Here is a 9,675-nt window from a genome sequence, read left to right as displayed (position 1 = left end):
ACACAAGAAGAAAGTGTAAGGCCACAAGGACTGAGCCCATGAGATGGGGAGTGCATGGGTTGGGAGGGCTCCCATAGCTCTGCTAGCTCAGCTCATCCCAGAGTGAGAAGGGTGGACATGAGCAGCCAATTGGGGTAAGCCAAGCCTGTGCCTGGGATCCAGAAGTGGGGGGCATTAATAGAGTCCAGGTATATGGGGAAGGGACAGAGGAGGCACCTGGACCTTGGGTCTTAAATTTACACCCTTCATAGCCCATTCCCATCCCTGCACCCACTCTGGCCTCACTGCTCAGGGCAGACACACACACACACACACACACACACACACACACACACACACACATACACACACACCATTCTGCTTCAGCTAAGGCAAGCAGCAGATGGAGATGGTGATAAGGGAGCGTCAAGGTGAAATCTGACAGCATGGCCCCAGGGCTGGGCAGAGGAGGGGTTCAGAATGGAAAAAGTTTTAAGGAACGGGCTCAAAAAGACTTTGGGGTGACAAAACATGAGGAAAGAGGGAAGGGGGAGGTCACCCTGGGAGTCAGGATGCAAGGAGGTGAGCACAGCTCAAGTACACCAGAAACTGTGTGGATGTGTCCAGAAGTATGCAAGCACTGAGGAGGTGGCTTTTGGCCCAGTTCCTGTGAGATCCTTGAAGAATCACTCACCCCAGGAACCTCTTGAGTCTGGAGTTGTCTTCCAACACAGACATCCATGGCAACTGGGCATGGGCTGCAGATTCAAGACAACCCAGGTGTTGAGAGGAGGCTAGAGGGAGGCTTTAACCTAGTGGAGTGCCTATGAAGAGTCAAAGATAGCCAGCCATAGAGTTACTTAGCAGGAAGGTGGGAAGGGGTTACTGGCATCAGTACAGAAAGGCAGTCATCTTTCAGCTCAGAAGCCTGGTGCCATGTAGACAACTTTACCAGAGGAGATCAAGGAGGGCTGACATCAAGTGGACTTGGAAAATGAGAGCAGCTAGACAAGTGGAGTCAGGGGTCAGATTGGAAGAGGAGAGATGTTCAGGTAGGTGCTCCTGGACCTGATGATGAAGCATCTTTGCCTCTGGGGACCCCATCCCTCCTTTGGCAGAAACCACCTCAAGCCCTGTCCAGCTACTCAACCACTGTTGTACCCAGTTCACCTGCCTCTTATGGCACCCTGTACATGCACCTGCTGCTACCCCCTCCATAACAGGAAGGGAACCTGGCAGGAATGGCCTGGAGCCTCCCCCCTCCCCATGGCTGCAGTGGGTAGGTGAAGGACTGGAGTCTCTTGCTGGAAGTGGCATGTCCTTTTAGTATATTTTTCTCATTGAAGAAACAAATGAGTGCCCCAACTTGAGGCCCAGGAGGCTCTAGAAAGACATATACAGCCTCAGAATTGCCTGATTCCTTCAAGAGAGGTTCTGGGGAGTCCATGCTGTGTGTGGTAATGGAGATGTTTTCTGCCACTCTGACCCTTATCATCCAGGAACTTCTATCTGTTCCCTTGGACCTGATATCCCTCACACTTTGTTTGTCCTACCTGCCCTTCTCAACCCCACAGGTCCAGGGGTACATGATTGCTAGGTACCTGGCCTTGGTTCAAGGTGCAGTAGATCTGAGGATAGTGTCAGATCCCAATGGGAAATGCTAGCTGCCAAGAAAATGTCATTGTAGAGCTAGTCTGTCTTCCCAGCAGTCAGGGCTTCTGTCTATCCATTAGTCTGTCTTTCCATTGTACCCTGGCTGAAATTGCCTGGACAACTCTCTCCATTTTTCAGAGGGAGAGGAGAGGAAGAGGATGATGAAGAACCAGAAGAGGAGTAGTCGTGGAGGGGCACTTGAGTGGGTGAGGCAAGCTGGGCTGGACTCTAATGTAGACCTCACTCTGGATCTTAGATCCAGACAGAGAGGGAGGAACCCTGGATTCTCCCTGGCAGATAGGGAGGGACAGGATGGGCCTCTCACCTGGGAGATAGCCCTCAGCACCATGGAGAGCTCCCACAATTCTAGTAGCCCCACCTGAGCCCAAGGGTACCATCCTGGCTGTGAGTCAATGCCTGTCCCTACTGGTAAGTCTCAGGGATATGCTGTCCCTCCAACAGCATACTTCCCCACATTAGTTGGACAGGCTAGGATCTCATGGCCAACATGTTTGCTGACTAACTAAATGATGGTTTCCCCAGGCTATCTCACTATGTCCCAGGCTGGTCTTGGGTCCTAGGGACCATCTTCCCACACTCTACTTCCTCTCAAAGTTTTAATTTAACCGAGCCATCCTTTCTTCTCCCTAAAGAATCAATATTTTCTCTGTCTTTTGACACTTATTTTATTTTATTTTTACATGCGGCCTCCCAAAGGCTATAATTTACAGCTAATACCATGCAATCAGAGACAATGGCTGGGTGCCTGTGAGCAGGAGCAGGCAGGCTCCCTGCCAGGTGCCCCCACTCCCCTCTCAGGGGTGCCCATGGCTCTGAGGCCTATGGGTGCAAAGTCTATGAGCAGGCGGGGGAGAAAGAAGCTAAGATCTCAACCCTTATCTGGAGGACACAAAGAATGGGTTCCCAGCTGGGGAGGGGCTCTGGAGTAGCTCAAGGGAGTGGGGGTTTCTGTGTGGGAGACTGATCTGGGCAGAGGAAAAAGGTGGGGTGATCTGGGCAGAGGGAAAAGGTGGGCTGACTTCAGCTGCAAAGAGCAACCCCCCCACACACACACTCTGAGACACCAGGGTGATGCCACTGGCCTGCATCTCCTTCCTCTCCTTCACCCCTCCTCTCCCTCAGCTGCACTGTGCCCACGTGGCTCCCGCGCTGTAATCTATGGCGCTGTTACTCTGTGTCAGTGATTTAAATCCTCTGATGGAGCTGATGACAGCTTAAATGGCTGCCATCCCTCCCATACCCGCAGGACCCTGATGAGGCTCCATGAGAGAAAGGAGTGTTTGCTGAGGTGGGGTTCAGACCATATTTTCCAAGCCTGAGGGTGGCCAGGCTGCTATTTCTTGCCCCTCTGGAGAGGAGGGAGCCAAGCATGCCCTCTCTTTCCTCTCACCAGTGATCAAGAAGGGAAGATAAAACCCTCCATAAATTCTGGGGAAATAGAGTGTCTGGAACATGCTCAATTCCACCTGCCCGCAGGTGAGAGGCTCAAGGAGGGGGCAGGGAGTTTCTTGCCCTACAGTTCATCTCTGCAGCCTGTAGTCTGTGACAGCAGGTAGTGGGACAGATCTAGAACTCAGCTGTGCTCAGCCTAGCCCCAGCCTCACCAATTCCACCCCCCAATTGTGATGATGCTCAACCACAGCTCCCCCGCCCCATGTCCTTCTTCCTCTTCTGGCATCTTCAGATGTTTGACCCCCAGCTCCATCTCTAGTGGAGTGGGGGCATGGTACACATGGGGAAATTAAGGTACATAGAGGCAGAGCTGGCAAAGGTCACTGTGGGATGGGCATCTTGAGAATGGAGATGGCTTCCCATCCTAGTTCCGTCTCTGGCAACAGTCCAGAAAAAGCCTCTGGGCTGGACATAGCGGGCAGAAGTAGGCAGTCTTGTTGTTACAGACACTCTCTCAACATAGGATCAAGACAGCCCAGCATTGTCTGGTCTTCTGGCTCTGAGGTCCTAGACCCTCCCATATACCCACAGAAAGAATGGCCTGCCTGATGCAGTAAGGTCCAAGACTAGGTCAGATAGGTCTCAGGTGGAGGGTGAGTACAGGTCTTGGCTCTGCTGGGAGATATCAGGGACAAGACTTGGACTTTCTGGGGCCCAGACCTAATGGGGGCAGACAAGGTCCTGGTCAGCACCATGTAATAAGAAGATGCACCCAGAGGCCTTGTGAACACTCAAATTCCTCTACCCCAGATTTGGGGGTGATCGTTAAAGCAGAGGCTTGAAGGAAGGGTGGGTGGAGCACTCCAGAAGGAAGACCCATGGGAAGGGGCAGGTATTCCAGTCACAGGGGACAACATGGATGAAGCAGCCCCTAAAAGAGGAGCCAGACTTTACTCTGATGGGGATGAACGGACAGACATAGGCCTCATGACCTCCCTTGTCCTGTGTGAGGAGACAGGCCAAATTACCTCCTTCTTCCAGAAGTGAAAACTAAAGCTCAGTGAGGCTAATGGACTTGTCCAAGGTCAACTGTTTACAAGTGGCTGAGCTATGACTTACACCCATGTTCTATTGCCACCTCTTAGTTCTGACCTAAACCAGGACTCAGGCTAAGCTGGGCTTGTAGCTTGCCAGCCTCCTAAACCCTTGCAAATCCCTCCCGGGAGTAGGAAGTGTCAGAGGAGTAATTAAATGATTGAGTGAGCAGGGCCAGTGACTGGAACGATGTACCCAGCCATCCCAGGTGTCCTTCCAAACAGCCACATGTCCCCAGTTGGGGGTTCCAAGGGCCTGAATTGGTAGGAGGGGCCTGTCTCCCTGCCAGGATGGGAGTCAGATTGATTCAGCCCTCTGTGCAGAACCACAGAACATGGGCTCAGAACTCCATAAGGCAAATTGCTTTCTATGAGTAGCCTGTTCCTGCCACCATGGAGCTCACAGCCTGGAGGGCAGACTCAGGACAGATGGATTGGCATGGGTGGGACAGCTGGGTGGGGGAAGGGGCTGACTTCTCAGGGTCTCATTTCAACTTGAACAGGACCTTCGGACAGAAAAACCAGGCTTAGAAATGAAACATACCTGAGGTTTCCTCCTGCTTGCTGAACCCCCCATGCACAATCCTGACTCAGCAGCTTAGTTCAGCCCTCCCCCCACCCACTTTCTACCTCAACCACCTTAATGACTTTTTAATAAATTGAAAAATTGTTTCAATACCAAATGCGATCCCGGGACATTGTTCGTGACTGTATTGAGCTTAAGTCAAATGCTTTGCGTCCCCAAATCCGACTGATTAATAATTAGAAGGAGCAAGTCTGTCTTTACTGTAATATGTTTAGGAAAACTGATGGATTTAATTTTTTTATCGGCCAAAGTAAGAAAATGTAATCTTTCTAAAAGTATCTAATACAACAATGCACCATAATTAGTTTCTCTGGAAACAGGCATAATGGAATAGAATAATAAATCACTTCTTTCGTCCCTTCCCTCTGATGGAGGGAGATTTCCCCTCTGTGGGGCTGGGAAGAGGACAAGGAACAGAACTGGGGGGGGGGGAAGAAGTTGCCATGGTTGTGTGGCCCTGCTTCCTCTCAGCTGAGTCAGCAAACCTTGGACCCGTCCTGCCCTCAAGGGGTGCTGGGCACAGTTCTCCCATTTCCAGGCCGGACCCCAGAATCTTTCAGGAGCTATGACCCAGGTTCCACAGTGGTGGTTATTCCTGCCTCCCTCCTCCCGTACCAGCTGGTAAGGTATCCCTTACCCCTTGCTTTTGATATCTCCCCTGCTTAAGCAGCAAAGATGAAGTGACTTCAAGGGGCAGTAGTGACAAATTATTATTTTAGTTGAAACTTTAAGGATCCTGAGATGAGGGAGGTACGACAGGCGGGCAGAGGAGGCTTCTTAATTTGTGCCTGGGATTGCTCATAGTTTCTAACTTGTCTAATGTGTCCCCCTCCCCTAGACTAGGCTGTTGAGGAAGAAGGGAAGAAGGAGACACCAAAAGGCAGGGAGGGACCAAGAGAATGGCCCCAGTCTAGCCCAGTTAGAAGCAACTCCTCCCCAGCAAAAGAAGGGGTCTGGCCAGTTCCTTCAGGGAGCCCCCAGCTGGTGGTTTACCAGACAGAGTTCAGTGTTCCTGGGCCCTGCCTCTACTCTGGGGCAGCTCTGCCTGGCAGTCTCCATAGTCCTCATCCCCCATAACTCCATCCTAGGCAGACACTCCAAGTGTGGACTATTCTCATCTCATCAGAGATTCTCTCACACCCCGGGTACTCTCCCCTCAGCCACATGCCTGCAGTTTACTGACGGGATAGTTGTTTGTTTTATTGATCATGGCCAGCTTTCTGTGGCTCAGTGATGGAAGTTGTGAAAAGAGCCACACCCTCCCTGGCACAGGCACCCCCATACCAGGAGGCAGGAGAGATGAGCTTGCCTGAATCCAGCGTTATCCTGCCACCTCACTACCCATCTCTTGGCCCTGCCAATGGTGATGGAACAAAACAAGCACTAAACTGGGACTTTGGGGCCAATCCCCAGTATTCCAGAGCGCATACCTCACTCTCTGCCTCTTTCCAGTTTCTGGCTTCAAGTCTGCCCCTACAACACAAACCCCTGGAAGACCAGCTGACAAGAAACCCTCATCCAGGCTAGAGGTTTGGAGGAGCAGTGTTACTGGGGTGCCCCAAAAGGTGCCTGCACAGACTATGAAGTCCATTGCCCAGTTGATCACTCAATGACCACCTCATTCATCCTCCTCTTCTGTCTTGGCCTCCCCTCCAAGACTCCCTTACTTGGATGGCCCATCTTCTCTTTTACTGAAACCGCTAATCACTCCTAGCTGGTCACTGCCTCAGCCTCTTGCATTGCATCCCTCACTTCACCTGTGGCCAGAGTCACTGCCTGAGCCTGGCTCTCAGACCCACACTTGCTTCCCATGAAGCTCCCCAGGAACAGGACAGGTGCTCAGGTGTTGTTGGCTCACCAGCCTCTTCTCTGAAGTGTCCTCTCCAGAAATCCCCTGAGCTTCCCTCTCTATCTCTCTGAGGAAGTGCCCACCTGTGTATGGAAGCAGGAGGTCTGGTCTTTGACCCCACGAAGATTGAAGATGCCTCATCTTAACTTTCACAATCCTGCATGTCCATGGCAAACATGTTCATGGGGATGGGGGGTGGAGGAGGAAGGGGAAGAAAGGAAAACTGATGGCCTCTTTGGGCAGTTGCCACAGTCAATCCATTCCTTGTTTCCAGACTAAAAGTAGAATTAAACCTTCCCTCCCCCTGATGGCCAGGCAGGGCTGTGTGTCTGGTTCTGGCCAATGAGTGGTCATAAGCCATAAGTCCAGGTATGTCCTGACATTCAAGAGCTGGTGTGAGACCTTTAGGGGCCTTTTCTTCCTCTGCCACAGCAACAGCCAACTTTCCAGGCTTTAAATGTTTGGTCCTCTCAGTCTGTGTGAGGATGACATGGAGCAGAGCCTCAGCTGAACCATGAAAGGCATGTTTCAAGGAAAAGAAATAAGCCTTCATTGTTTTAAGCCACTAAGATTTAGGTGGTTGTTACTGAAGCCTAACTGAGCTTATCCTGGCTGATATAAGGAGGGAGGGTAGGGCCTGTGAGTAGGTGGTATTGAGCAGAGGAAGAGAGGTAAGGCAGTGATAGACAGTAGGTTATATGCAGGGAGGCTGGGTTCTCATTTTTTTTTCCATTTTTCTTTTATTATTCATATATGCATACAAGGCTTGGTTCATTTCTCCCCCCTGCCCCCACCCCCTCCCTTACCACCCACTCTGCCCCCTCCCTCTCCGCCCCCCTCAATACCCAGCAGAAACTATTTTGCCCTTATTTCTAATTTTGTTGTAGAGAGAGTATAAGCAATAATAGGAAGGAACAAGGGTTTTTGCTGGTTGAGATAAGGATAGCTATACCGGGCATTGACTCACATTGATTTCCTGTGCGTGGGTGTTACCTTCTAGGTTAATTCTTTGGGTTCTCACCTTGGTTAGTCACCTTGCCCTTCCCTTCTCTATACCTCAGTCTCCCTACCACTGAACTGGTTGTGTGTCTTTTGGAACTATGGGGAGAATCAAATGAGAGGACAGAGTGAAAGTCCTTAAGTCAGGGAAGAATGAGCACAGTATAGAACACTCACAGTGAGTTAGTGAGCCCTGGTGTTGGGGGGGGAGAGGAGGGGATTGGTACCACTGTGAGGATGAAAGCAATAGTAGTGGTGATGGTCACAGTAACAGTGATGGTGGCTACAATGGTGACAGCAAGATTGAATTGTTGGCAGCAGTGTTGGTGATGGTGTTTGTGCTGGCAGTGAGGACGCTGACAGTAGTTGGATCCATTCCCATCAGCCTGGCCAAGGCCCTGTCTTCCACTAGAGCAGAGGTGTGGCAGTGGTCACGGCAGCCCCGGATGGAAGGGCTGGAACATTGATTAATTACCTCCACTGGTGCTGGCTAATTGTCCACTGATCTCTGCTCCTCAAATGCCCTGCCTGTCTGACCAGGGCAAGCCTTCCAGAGCAGTGTTGCATGGTGTCAGGGTAGAGGTTTCCAGATATGCCAGTCCCAAGGCCCCTTCATTTGCCTTACAGCATCCCCCATTGGGCCCAGCTCAGGCTCCTCCTGAGGAGCTGGGTGCTGGGGGATGTGCTGGGCAACTGTACAAGGAATTAGATTGTGTCTTCCTGGAACTTGATAGGTACAATACACAGTTGCTATATGCAACTGGTGCCAGCTGAATGAGGGGGCTCGGACATTTGGAAATGGAGCCTACCCTCGGACACTGCTTGTAGGGGTTAGGGAAATAACAAATCTCTCTTCCCCTTTCATGTAGGACCATGTCCGGCCACTGGGGGCACCATGGATTCAGTGATGACTGCTCTGGCTTGCCCTCTGGGAGTCCCAGTCTAACAGAAGAGGACCAACACACACTTACGTTGTGTTTGATATGGAAATTTGGGTGAGGGCCAGGGCAAAACATCTGTCTGCCTATAAGGACCTCCATCTCCAGTCTCCCTCCCTCCTGATACTGATGGATAAACTGAGGTCAGGAATGGTGTGAGGCAGGTCCCAGGTCACACAGGGAGGAGCTAGGCCAGAACTAAATTCTTGTTTTCTGGTGAGGGCTCCTCACACCACATCCTGGCTCCTCCTTCTCAGCTCTATTTTTGTTGGAAAGCACAGATAAAGATTTTTAAAAAACCAAAAAACAAAAAACAAAACCTTCCATTTTGTTTTTGCTGAGTTGGCAGTTCTGTCATCCCAATCTGAGGGGTTTGGCTTGTCTGCTCTGAGGGGCGGGGGGGGGGAGGGGGGGAAATGCCACCATTTAAAAGCAGAACTAAAAGAAAAACATCCACAGGCCCCATTTCACTGCGCCAGACACGATGAGCAAACCATGGTCGTTAACATGATAAAAGTCACTTTGTCTGGGTGTAAAATTCATTTTTCCCCATTTAGCACATGGTGCATTTGCATCGTGCTGCAGTTCCTGGGCTGCGGTTCCTCCCAAGGATGTCCCAAAATTGTTCCCATTCTGGGCCTCAGGCAGAGTGCCTAAGATCTGGGCCTCAGGGCCAGGAGGGGCCGGTCCTGCAGCTGTTCCCTCCCAGTATCCCCTAGGTAGACCTTGAGCCCCCACACTCTCTGTCCAGGCCTAGAGGAGACTTGGCAGGGTAGGTGAGTGGGGGTATTTTAAGACTCCAGTGGGCCCCCATTGGCCTGGTCCTTGCTCTGGCTCTGTCATGGAATACCCACAAGAGTCTGTGTTGTACATTGCTTGACCTCAATCCCGTCTGAGGGCAACCCAGGAGTCCTGCCCACAGAGGCAGGTCTCATGGAGAGATGAGAATTACCTGAGAAACTGAGGCAAGGCTCACTCAGTCCTACCACTCCAGGGCTGAGAGTTCAAATCCCACCATCACCTCCAATGATATTCACAAAGGTCAAATGCTCAGGTTGAGGCTGACACCTGGATCCTGCCTGCTATCCTATCTTACAATATAGCCTTGGAGTTTCTTCCCAGTTGGACTTAGTTTTCCCAACTATACAGCAATATGGGCCAGAC

The sequence above is a fragment of the Castor canadensis genome, chromosome 17 (genome assembly GCF_047511655.1).
Source record: "Castor canadensis chromosome 17, mCasCan1.hap1v2, whole genome shotgun sequence".
Lineage (NCBI taxonomy): Eukaryota > Metazoa > Chordata > Mammalia > Rodentia > Castoridae > Castor > Castor canadensis.
This window is presented reverse-complemented; position numbering follows the sequence as displayed.